This window comes from Pelodiscus sinensis, chromosome 3 (assembly GCF_049634645.1).
Source record: "Pelodiscus sinensis isolate JC-2024 chromosome 3, ASM4963464v1, whole genome shotgun sequence".
NCBI lineage: Eukaryota > Metazoa > Chordata > Testudines > Trionychidae > Pelodiscus > Pelodiscus sinensis.
The window spans coordinates 61,848,013-61,858,311 of NC_134713.1; the positions used below are offsets into that span (position 1 = coordinate 61,848,013).

At 44.0% G+C, this 10,299-nt stretch overlaps 1 long non-coding RNA gene and 2 other non-coding genes across 4 annotated transcripts; all 3 read right to left on the reverse strand.

Moving 5' to 3' along the window:
- Positions 1-247: 247 nt before the first annotated feature.
- Positions 248-9,670, reverse strand: LOC102458315 (uncharacterized). Of its 2 annotated transcripts, none has more exons than XR_332736.4 (6): positions 9,571-9,670; positions 8,585-8,640; positions 5,005-5,079; positions 4,435-4,524; positions 3,201-3,229; positions 248-2,690 (listed from the first exon to the last, which is right to left on the reverse strand). It is a non-coding gene; the product is annotated as an uncharacterized LOC102458315 (long non-coding RNA). The 2 variants fall into 2 exon arrangements; XR_332737.4 differs by having other exon boundaries at positions 9,560-9,655.
- LOC112547493 (small nucleolar RNA SNORD50) lies at positions 3,087-3,156 on the reverse strand. The gene has a single exon (XR_003091228.1). It is a non-coding gene; the product is annotated as a small nucleolar RNA SNORD50 (small nucleolar RNA).
- LOC112547494 (small nucleolar RNA SNORD50) lies at positions 4,160-4,229 on the reverse strand. The gene has a single exon (XR_003091229.1). It is a non-coding gene; the product is annotated as a small nucleolar RNA SNORD50 (small nucleolar RNA).
- Positions 9,671-10,299: the final 629 nt, after the last annotated feature.

Here is a 10,299-nt window from a genome sequence, read left to right on the forward strand (position 1 = left end):
GTTTAAACAGTTTCTACTGGACATCCAGGCTGAATACAAAGATGTTTTATATCACAACGATGTAAGATGGCTCAGTCGGGGGTCTGCACTGCATTTCTACTCTCAGAAAGGAAATCGGAGAATTCTTGGAAACAAAGGGACAACCAATGTGAGAACTATCTGATCCTATTTGGCTGGTTGATTAGGGGTTTCTAGTTGACATAACAAAGCATCTGAATGTACTGAACATGAGTCTTCAGGGGAAAGATGCAGCGGTGAACCAGCTTTATTCACACCTCAAAGCCTTTGGAACAAAGCTTCAACTTTTCATAAGGCAGTCACACAGCCCAATACCATACATTTTTCAGCACTGCAGGAAATAATGAACAGTTTTCCACAGGACAATATCAGTGTACAAACGAGCAGGTATGCAGCAGACATCGCATCACTGGCTGGGGAGTTTAAACAGCGCTTTCAGGATTTTGCAGCTATTGAAAAGGAGATCAGCCTTTTCTCCTCTCCATTCTCTGTTGACCCCGCTGATGCTCCAGATCAGCTGCAGCTCATTGAGCTGCATTGTGACAGCGAGTTACACAGTCATCACCAACAGCTCTCTCGTGAGCTTTTACCGCCAACTGGATAAGAGCCGGTTTCAAGAGATTCGAACATTGGCTAAGAAAATGCTGAGCTTGTTTGGCTCAACATATATGTGTGTGAGAAGACATTCTCTATGAACTTTAACAAGAACTACGTGAGGACAAGACTAAGTGATTCTCACCTGCGTGACCTTTTGTGCATCAAAACCACTGCCTTTGAACCAGACCTAGCCTATGCTGCAGTCCAGATCTCAGTTTCACCTGTCACATTAGTGCAGGCAAGTTTTTTTTTTCCCAATTGAGATGAATACATTGTAAAATGTCAGTTGGTCTAAGTCAGTTAAATATATTTGGACACAACATGTATACTTGGTGTTATGTTCCTGTTCATATTTTTTGAACTTAAAAGTTGACAGACAACCTTTATTACCAATAATATGTAATGTACTTTACAATGTTCCTGACATTTCAGCTTCCTGGATTTTTTTTCCATCAGGCCTTCAGATATGAAAGGCAGAGTGATTTAACACCTGTTTAGATTTATCATCCATGTGACAAAATGAAAAGTATGCCATTTGCAATAAACTTTGCATAAAATAGTTGATTTGCATTTAATTTTAATGGTTCAAAGAATGTCAGGCAAAATGGTCAGCCCTCACCCATGTTCACTTCTTCAAATCTGGCCCTCTTTGAAAAAAGTTTGGACACCCCTGCTCTACATAGTCATGCATGCACTCAATTTCACCTGACTTTCCTAGTTTCACTGGGCTTAAAGTATTTAGAAAAATTGCCTGATTTTAATTTTAGTTTCAATTATCCAAACCAAATAAATGTTTGGCAGTGAACATTTTACTATCTGTATCTTCTCGGGTTGAGAAGAACCTTCCTCTGGAATGTTTACACAAAAAGCAATACCTAAAAGTACTGAATATTTGTAAGTGAAAAAGTGCCAGTACTCCAGGCTCAAAGAAGTTGAGCCAAAAAATGTGCCACCCAGGGGCTGAAATGCAGTCATGGTTCCTTTAAGAACCAGGCATCCCAGGCAGGTTTCTATCAAGCCACCTCTAGAAACAAGTGCCAATATGCCCTTCTGGGGCAGGCACTGTTAAAAAAAAAAGCACACATTCATGATGCATGGCACTAGTCAATGTGCAGAAGGGTGACAGAATCTGGCTGCTGCTGAATACTGTTATGCTTTATAAATTACATAGAAATTTAGGCCCTGAGCCTTGTTACCTATTAAAAGCTGGACCAGGTGATTAGATCAGTAATTATACTTCAGGTTAAGCTTTTACATATCTGGAATTCTATATTTTCTTATGAAGGATACCTGAACAGTTTTTGCCTTTAATATCCTTTTCACTATTTGCATTGTGAAAAGTTGAGAAAATTTGTCAGAAGGGCCTCCATTCACCTCCTAAGAATCTAAGCAGCGTCCTGTTATAGGATTTTTGCAATTAAACTTCTCACCTAGGTGATCTGCTATATATTCCACTTGAAAAATGTATATTCCAATCATTAACTTACTCTTGCCCACTAAATTTAGTGCCTAACCTAATATGAATGATGTGCAGAGGAAGATTAGGTCTGTTCTGTTCTTTGCTTTAAGCGAGGCAAATAATGCAAGTTTCAGGAATGCTAACAGTATTTCCCCAAATGGAAGAGTCAGAGTCAAAGCAGACAGGATAAAAAAGGTACACATTAAGGTACAGCAGACTGGTAACAACTGTTTAAATAGTTTCTTTACAAAGCCACAAGTTACTAAAAGTTAAAGTTTATGTGCATGTTTGATTAGAGTAAAATAGTTATCTACGCTCTATTTTAACAAAATTGCATGCTTTTCCTAGAGAATGGCAGAAATGTATGCAAGGATTTGAATTTTGTTTTCTTAATCTTCTGTTTCTAGGCATTACTTCCACCAGATGTTAAACTGATTCATCTAGTAAATCTGCATCATTTCTTATGGATTCCACATGCAGTTTCCATGATACAAGACAGATTTGATTTCATTAGAGTGGAGTCTTTACTTGGTATCTGAGTATCTTCAGGTGTCATACTTTCTTCCAGTGATACCATCCATACTTGTCAGGGGATACAAAAATTCCCCCCTCCTCACTAAAAAGGGAAAACAAACCATCTTACATGAGAAACTGAAACCGCAAATGAAATAGAATAAACCCCAGTAAACTACAATTTCATTCATATTTGTATACATTCTCTGGTCCACACATTTAAGTTATTACACTGTTTGGGTTTCTTATCAGCCCAAACAGTAGGCCTGCTGATATTTCAGAATGATCTCTACAGATTAGAGGAACAGCATTCATTAGTTCCAAGGCTCATTAAGGATACTGCCACATGAAGGGTTTTAGGAAGAGAAGAGATCTCTTTCCAATTCAAGGTAAGTTGTGGAAAAACAGTAAATTACGATACACTAGGCAAGTCAAGTCAAATTAAGTTAAAATACTGTCACAGCTCTAGTGTTAAAGCATTATGAATCACAGTTGTCTAATCTCAGAAGCCAGATCCGTATTGAGTTTTTCATCAAGGAATCAGGTTCGGGATAGCATCATCACTGATCAGACAAGAATTACTCATACTTCAATCAACTTTTAGAATACATACCTTCTAATGCTGTCGGCCTTCAGAGATGTCTGCAATAAGACAAGTTACACAGAAATTAAATACCACCAAGGGTTAACATGTTTATTAGTTTAGAGATGTGTCTACTTAGAGAAACTGTGTGTATGAGCTTTCCCACTGTGCTATCTGCCCAGATGCACTTTTAACACATACAAGTTCACAGCACAGGAAGTTAGGATTATGTAATTGTGTAAACTTGGGCCAAAATCATCATCATCATCATGCTGCCTCTTAACATCTTGACTTTGTGGATATAAAGACCCAATCTCATTTCCATTGTGATGACGTTTTAGGACTGTATTTGCCCTACGATTAGAAACATCAAAAAACCAAACAGTAGTACAGATCTGGTACAGAATTGCAGATTTAGAAATATTTTATCCAACATCCAAACTTCTAGACTAAGAGAAGTTGAATCACTAAACTCTCAAATACCACTTAGACTAGGATTTTAAAAAGTCTCTTTTCTTCACTACTGGGGGTGTTCTGAGAAAAGTAGGGATCAAATCCAATTCTTCCCAGGTTTGCTAAAAGAATCCTACAATCCATAAAAGCTTTGGCTTATTGGTTTTGTGTCAACTTCACACACACATTCCCTTCCTTGCTGTCTCTGCATTGGGGCAGGGAGGGGGGAGGAGAGGGGCGACCACTGCAAAGCAGCCTCTTTCTGCAGTGAGCAGCCTCCATCTACAGGGAGTTTGGATCCACCACAGACAGGGGCTCCTGCCACCCTAGGAGTGGGGCTTGAGCACACTGGCTGCTGGCCCTGCCCCCCACGGATATAGAAGTCAAGTAGCCAATAAAAATTTATGCAGTTACTCAAGTATTCAGTTACCCGACATTCAATATTCCCTAGTGCTAACATACCCTTTAAATGTCCAAGTAGTGCACCACAAAGCAGAGTTGCAATTAAGTACATTGTTCTGAACTACAGTGGTCTCATCTCAGAAGCCAGATCCGTATAAAATTTCTCGTCATTAAGTCAGGTTCGGGATAGTTTCATCACTGATAGACCACTAAAATCCAGAAACATTGGTATACTGGAATACACATGTTCCTTTTGGAACTAAAATGCAAAATTAAATAGTATTGTAGAATGAAGTTTTGTAAACAAGGTGTATGCCTTGAATAGTGCTCTTTAGCCATTTGGACCAGACCCCTTTACCTAGAAGGTATTGCAATTTAATTTAAGGCAATTGAAAAATTGCAAGTATACCTGTATTAGTACCAGAGTTGCAAGCAGATGTAGCTCTCAACTGTGTTGTCAGTTATTCATTATTCGCTGGATATTTGCTAGAGAGTCACACTAGAAATAAGAATAAAGTAACATTTTAAGTGTTACTAACAAATATCAAGTAATACAGCATTTTGAAAGCAGCCACAATACAACCGCTCCCAGAGTTGAATGGTCAAGTTACAACTGTTTGCATTTATGACCAAAGCTCCCATGGAGCAGTCGTAAAGGCAGTTCCCAAGTTACGAACGCTACCCGCACTTACTAACAGCACGGTCATGTGCAACTCAATGCGGTCCGAGTTACAAACAGATCGAGTTACGGCCAAGTGTTTGGTTCATAACCCTGAGAGAGGCTGTAATTAACTTCCGCTTCCTGAAAATGATTGTGGTTCACTATTTCCAAGGACTTAAAAGCAATTTCCTCTCAACTATTTAGCTAAATATGAATCCAATCCAATTAACACATTAAAGCCTAGATTCTTTTGCTAATCCACTTATCCCCATCTTAGTATTTATTCCTCCCATTTGATCAGTCACAAAGCAAACATACTTGTGTCTCGAATATTCAGGAACATCCACAATTGTACATCATATACTCTTCTAGAGCTGCTGTTTTCATGAAGGACTGGAGATTAAAAAATAGCAAATTCGAGTTTTAATATAGGGATGCCATAAGACTGTTAGAACAAGTACCATAAAACTGAACTTCCCCAAATAATTCATAACTGAAGTCACAAACCTTCTGCTGTATAAACTGTAATAGTTTATATCTAAAAAAGGTGATGCCTGAGCATCTATTAAGCTAACCTTAATTATGTGATGTGGGACTTCTGAAAAGCCAACACATACAAGACATGCACTCAGATCCAAATCCTACAAACACTTATGCATATAAATAACTAAAGGTGCATACACACAGGAAGGCTTAACTCAAAGTTGTGTAGCTTATTTAGAAACTGGGAGTGTCTATACCACACTTATTTAAAAATAGAGCACCCTTCCCCTGACTTTGCCTTACTCATACAATGAAGAGTCTGAGTAAGAAGTCCTCAACTTGACAGTATTTTGAAACGTCAAAGTAACTGCATGCTATGTAGACCTGGACTAAATTATTTCGAAATAATGTTGCTGAGTAGATATTCCCTTAGTTTCTCACATGCTCATAATTAAAGCCTTAATCCTTCAAGTACCACAGGTAACAGCTACCTAGTTTAAGCTTAACATGGTTAATTTACATATCCCCAATGGCATGTCTAATACCACAGCAGAGCTGCAAAGACCTCTGTAGTTCAGACAATTAGTACAACAAACATTTCCCAGTTCTGTAATTGAGTCCATTCCCTGAAAAGCAGCAACCAACTCAATACAAGAATCCTTATGTCAACCTGTCTACAGTGGGGGGCTTGCTCAACCTAGCTACAATGCCTAAACAGAGGAATTTTTCACCACCCTGAGCAGTGTGGCAAGTTGGATCTAAGCTTCAGCTGTAAGACAGGTCTAAAGCCAAGTAGAACAGTGCCAAGACAAACAGGTGCTCCAAAGTCCAGAATATAGGATATCGTGTTGGTGACAGTGTAACCCACAAATAGTGTGGTTCACTATCCCATGTAGTGGCACTTAAACCACTTACAGCAAGGGATAAGAACAAGGAAGTTCTACAGCCTAAGCTGAGAGTCAGCTGGCTTTATAACTCAAGTGTAGAGCAGTGGCCACCAATTAGTAGATCAGGATCTACTGAAGTGGTCCCCAATGCAGTGCACCATGGCACTGGTTGGGTCATTTCTGTGCGCCCACTGAGTGATTGGGGCCAGCCCCACCCCCCCAGCGCACAGCACATGGACGGCACCAGCCCCATGGCGATGCCAGCTCTTGGCTTGCAGCATAGGAGCAGCGCCAGCCCCGGGAGTGCATCACATGGGTGGCACCAGCACTGGGCACGCAGTGTATGGGAGGCCCTGCCCTCCGCCCCGGGCGCATGTGCAGCCCCAAAATGTTGGATCTACTGTTAGATTTTGAGACCCTGACAGGTGATCCTGACTGGTTTGGCCAGGAAGCTATCAAGCACTGGCACTCCAGTTGCCCCTCCACATACTGTCATGCTGCTCCTGCCCTTTGCCTTGGAACAGTCCCACTGGGAGCCTCCAGCTTGCTGTGCAGAGTGTGAGAGTGAGAAGAGGGGCCTGATATCAGGGTGCCCCTCTTTCCCCAACTTCTGTACCCTATCTCCACAGATCGACAATGAAGGAGGGAGCTTGGCAATGCAAGTCTGTCTCACGTACACCATGTTTGTCATTCACAACACACGCTGTTCCTCACTCATCTCCCAACCCAACATACGTGGATTTACTTTTACTACTACTGCTCCTGAACTGGTTGGCATGTCCCTGTAGCCCGAGAAAGGCAGAGCAGGGTCTACATATGCTGTCCTTGCCTGCAGACACCACTTCTGCAGCTCCCATTGATCAATAAAAGGAACTGTGGCAAATAGGCTCAGTGCGTGTATAAGGGGGAACACATGAAGCCATTGCTGTACATGCCCCAACTGCTTTCAGGAGTGGTGCAAGGCTAGGGCAGGAGTAAGCCTGCCTTAACCCCACCACCCAGAAATAGTCAACTACAGTGCCCAGCCAATGCCTGCTTCCTGAATCCCTGTATCTCATGTACCCCACCCTCCTGCACCCAAACTCCTTTCCAAAGCTTGCACTCTGAAACCGCTCCTGAACCCCAATCCCCCATCCTCTCCCACACTCCAAACCCATTGGCTCAACACCAGAGCCTGCTCCCCATCCCCACTTGGTGAAAGTAAGGGTATGTGTACACTAACTCTAGTTCAAGCTAGGTAGGGTAATTAGGGCAAGTGGAGTTGCAACTGAAGCCCCAGATTTAAAAACCCCGGGCTTCATTTGCATGTTCCCAGGTGCTGCCATTTTTAAATCCCCCCTTAGTCCAAACTCTGAGCCCACAGCTACACAGAGTGCACTCCACAAGGAATAACCGTAGTTCGAATTAGGATCTTTAATTCGAACTACCTACTCTGTGCCATGTGTAGCCGCAGGCACGGAGTTCGGACTAAGGGGGGGGGGGGGGGGGGAGGAGACAAGAGGATTTAAAAGTGGCAGCGCCTGGGAACATGCAAATGAAGCCCGGGATATTTAAATCCCGGGCTTCATTTGCAACTCTGCCTGCCCTAATTACCCTACCTAGCTCGAACAAGCTAGTGTAGACATACCATAAGCGAGGATGGGAGAAAAAGGAATACGGAGTGAGCAGGATGATGCCTCAGAGCAGGGGCACAAAAGTTTGAGGTAGATCTTACATTGCACTTAAATTGAAAAGGTTATCTTGTGGTTAAAGTTGGAGCCTATTGCAATAGAGGCCCCTATACTAAGTTCCACAGGTCCCAGGTTCAAATCCGCCAGTGATGGTTACAAGAGCACCAGAAAAAGTACTTTCATCTATTGAGAACAAGTAAATAGAAGCAGTAAGATATCAGAGCTGAAAAATGGAAGAGCATGTGGCCTGAACTAGCTAACTGTAATGCTTTTACTGAGTAGGGCTGATGGAAAATAGCTACAGAAAATTAGAGTACAGTAAAACTCCAGTGGTCCAGCACCATCTGGAACCCAGAAGTGCTCCGGGCAGCCGGACAATTGGAGCTGCTCTGCCCCTGGCTTCCCTGATTCAGCCACTGGTCAGTTTCAGCAGCAGCTGACTTGGATACCTGGGGCAGAGCAGCATCCCAGCTGCTCTGACCAAGACTCCCAAGTCAGCCACTGCTGAAACTGACCAGTGGCTGAATAGGGGAAACTCGGGGCAGAGCAGCTGGGGGTGCTGCCAGGTTGGTTCCACAGTACCAAGGGGCACATTCCCCCCCCTCCACCCCAGTCCCCTCAAAGCCCCCCCCCCCTCCAGCATATCTGATAATCCAGCACCCCCTGGGTCCTAAAGGTGCCAGATTATTTATTGGAAGTTTCTGTAATTGACTATGGCACATGTTCTATGATGTAATTAATTTCAAATAGATTAAGGCATGCAGAGTGTTATAGGAAACGGACGCATGTTGGATTTTTCAAATCCTGACCAACCCCAAAAACACATGGAACTTTCCAGCCCAAATTCAAAACATTCACCTTAGTTTTTCTGCACAACTTCCAGAATATCACTACAGAGTTTATATCCATAGTTCCTAGAACAAATAAGATTACGACAGAAGGAGTTAAAATATGAAGATCATGAATAGCTTTCATACCCATCAAGGAAATGTCTACAACTGCAGCTTCCCAAGGAAAAAATGTTGGGAGGACTTGGCACTATTGGGCTACTTCACAAAATAAAGAACCAAACCAGTGGGCACTAGTGTTCCATTCATCTAAAAAAGTGGGTTATGCCCAAGAAAGCTCATACTACCTATATTTTAGTAGTCTCTAAAGTGCTACAGAACATTTCATTTTTTAAAATTATCAAAACAGATAATTTGGTTGAATCTGAAAAAATTAATATGCTTTGTTCAGGATCTGAATTTCCTTAGGATCACTGGTTCAGGTTATTGCCTAGAAGAGTTGGACCTTTATGTGTTCATATTAAGTTCTCTTGGATGTAATCTCAAGTCACTAAAGATTAATTTGTAATATTTCCCAGCTGCTGTGTCCGCCACTAAGTTTACACGGGGTGGGAGTGACGCCTCTGCAAATGCCCTAACAGAGGATTTAAACGTGAAATACTTCAACCACCACGAGAAGTAGGGATGAAGGCGATCCGCGCAGCGCCCATTCACAGCCGCGGAGCCATGCTTCAAGCCTCCCCGCACCCGCACATCCCGGCGTGCATTGCGACACGAGGCGGCGGCGGCGGCTCAGAGGAGCGATGCATCCTGGGACTTGGAGTCCTTGCGTCCCCCATCCGGCCACCGCCATGAGTCACACAACCCGGCCCTGCAGCTGCGGCAGGCCCGCGACCAACGCCTTCCCCCCCCCCCGGGAACGCAGCACAGCCTCCGAGGAAGGCCTGAAACGAGGTGCGGTTCGCCCGACAGCAGTGACCCAAGGCAAGGCAAGGCTCCTCCCCGACCGGACGGGACCGCACCGCACCGACCACCCCGAACTCACCAGCCCCTTACCAATCAGCTCCGAATCTCCGCAGGAAAAGAAAGAGACCAGCCCACGAAGATCCTTATATAGCAGCTGCCTAAGCCAGAACGAGGCCGACTCCCCCTCCCCGCCCATTGGGCAGAGCGCGCTGGGGCGGAGTTTTGTGCGGGAGGGTTCGAGTCCCGTCACGTCATTGTGCAGCGGAGGCCACGCCTCTCGCTTCTCGGGCGCGCGCGTCACAGCGGCGCGAGGGAGGGTTTAGCTTAGAGAGCGCGACAGGTGGCGCGCGCAGAGTGGGTGGATCCAGTCCAGAGCTTGGCGTGGTTCGGTCTGCAGCCGTAGAGACCAGTGCTGTGTTGTGCCACAACGTGTCCTTCCTAGAAGCTGGGCTCATAAAAGCTCCCACTGCCTGACCTCCACCAACTTCCAACTCTCAAAATTAAAACATGCAAGAGAAAAATATCTTGTTAAATAGGAACTAATGTGGGCATTGTCTAATTCAGGGGGGTGAGGAACCTTTTTTGGGTCGGGGCTACTGACCCACAAAAAAAAATTAATCTGGGCTGCATACAAGTGAGAAGCCTTGACTAGGAATTAGAAAGACACTCCTCACATTCCCTTCAAGCACCAGAGCAGTGGAAGGGGCAGACTTTGTGTGCTCTAGCCCTGCAAGTGGGTGGCAGGGGAGCTGGAACACCCATGTGGGTTCTCCAATAACTAGACTCAAGGAGCAGATCCAGGCAAGCCAGGGGCCACAT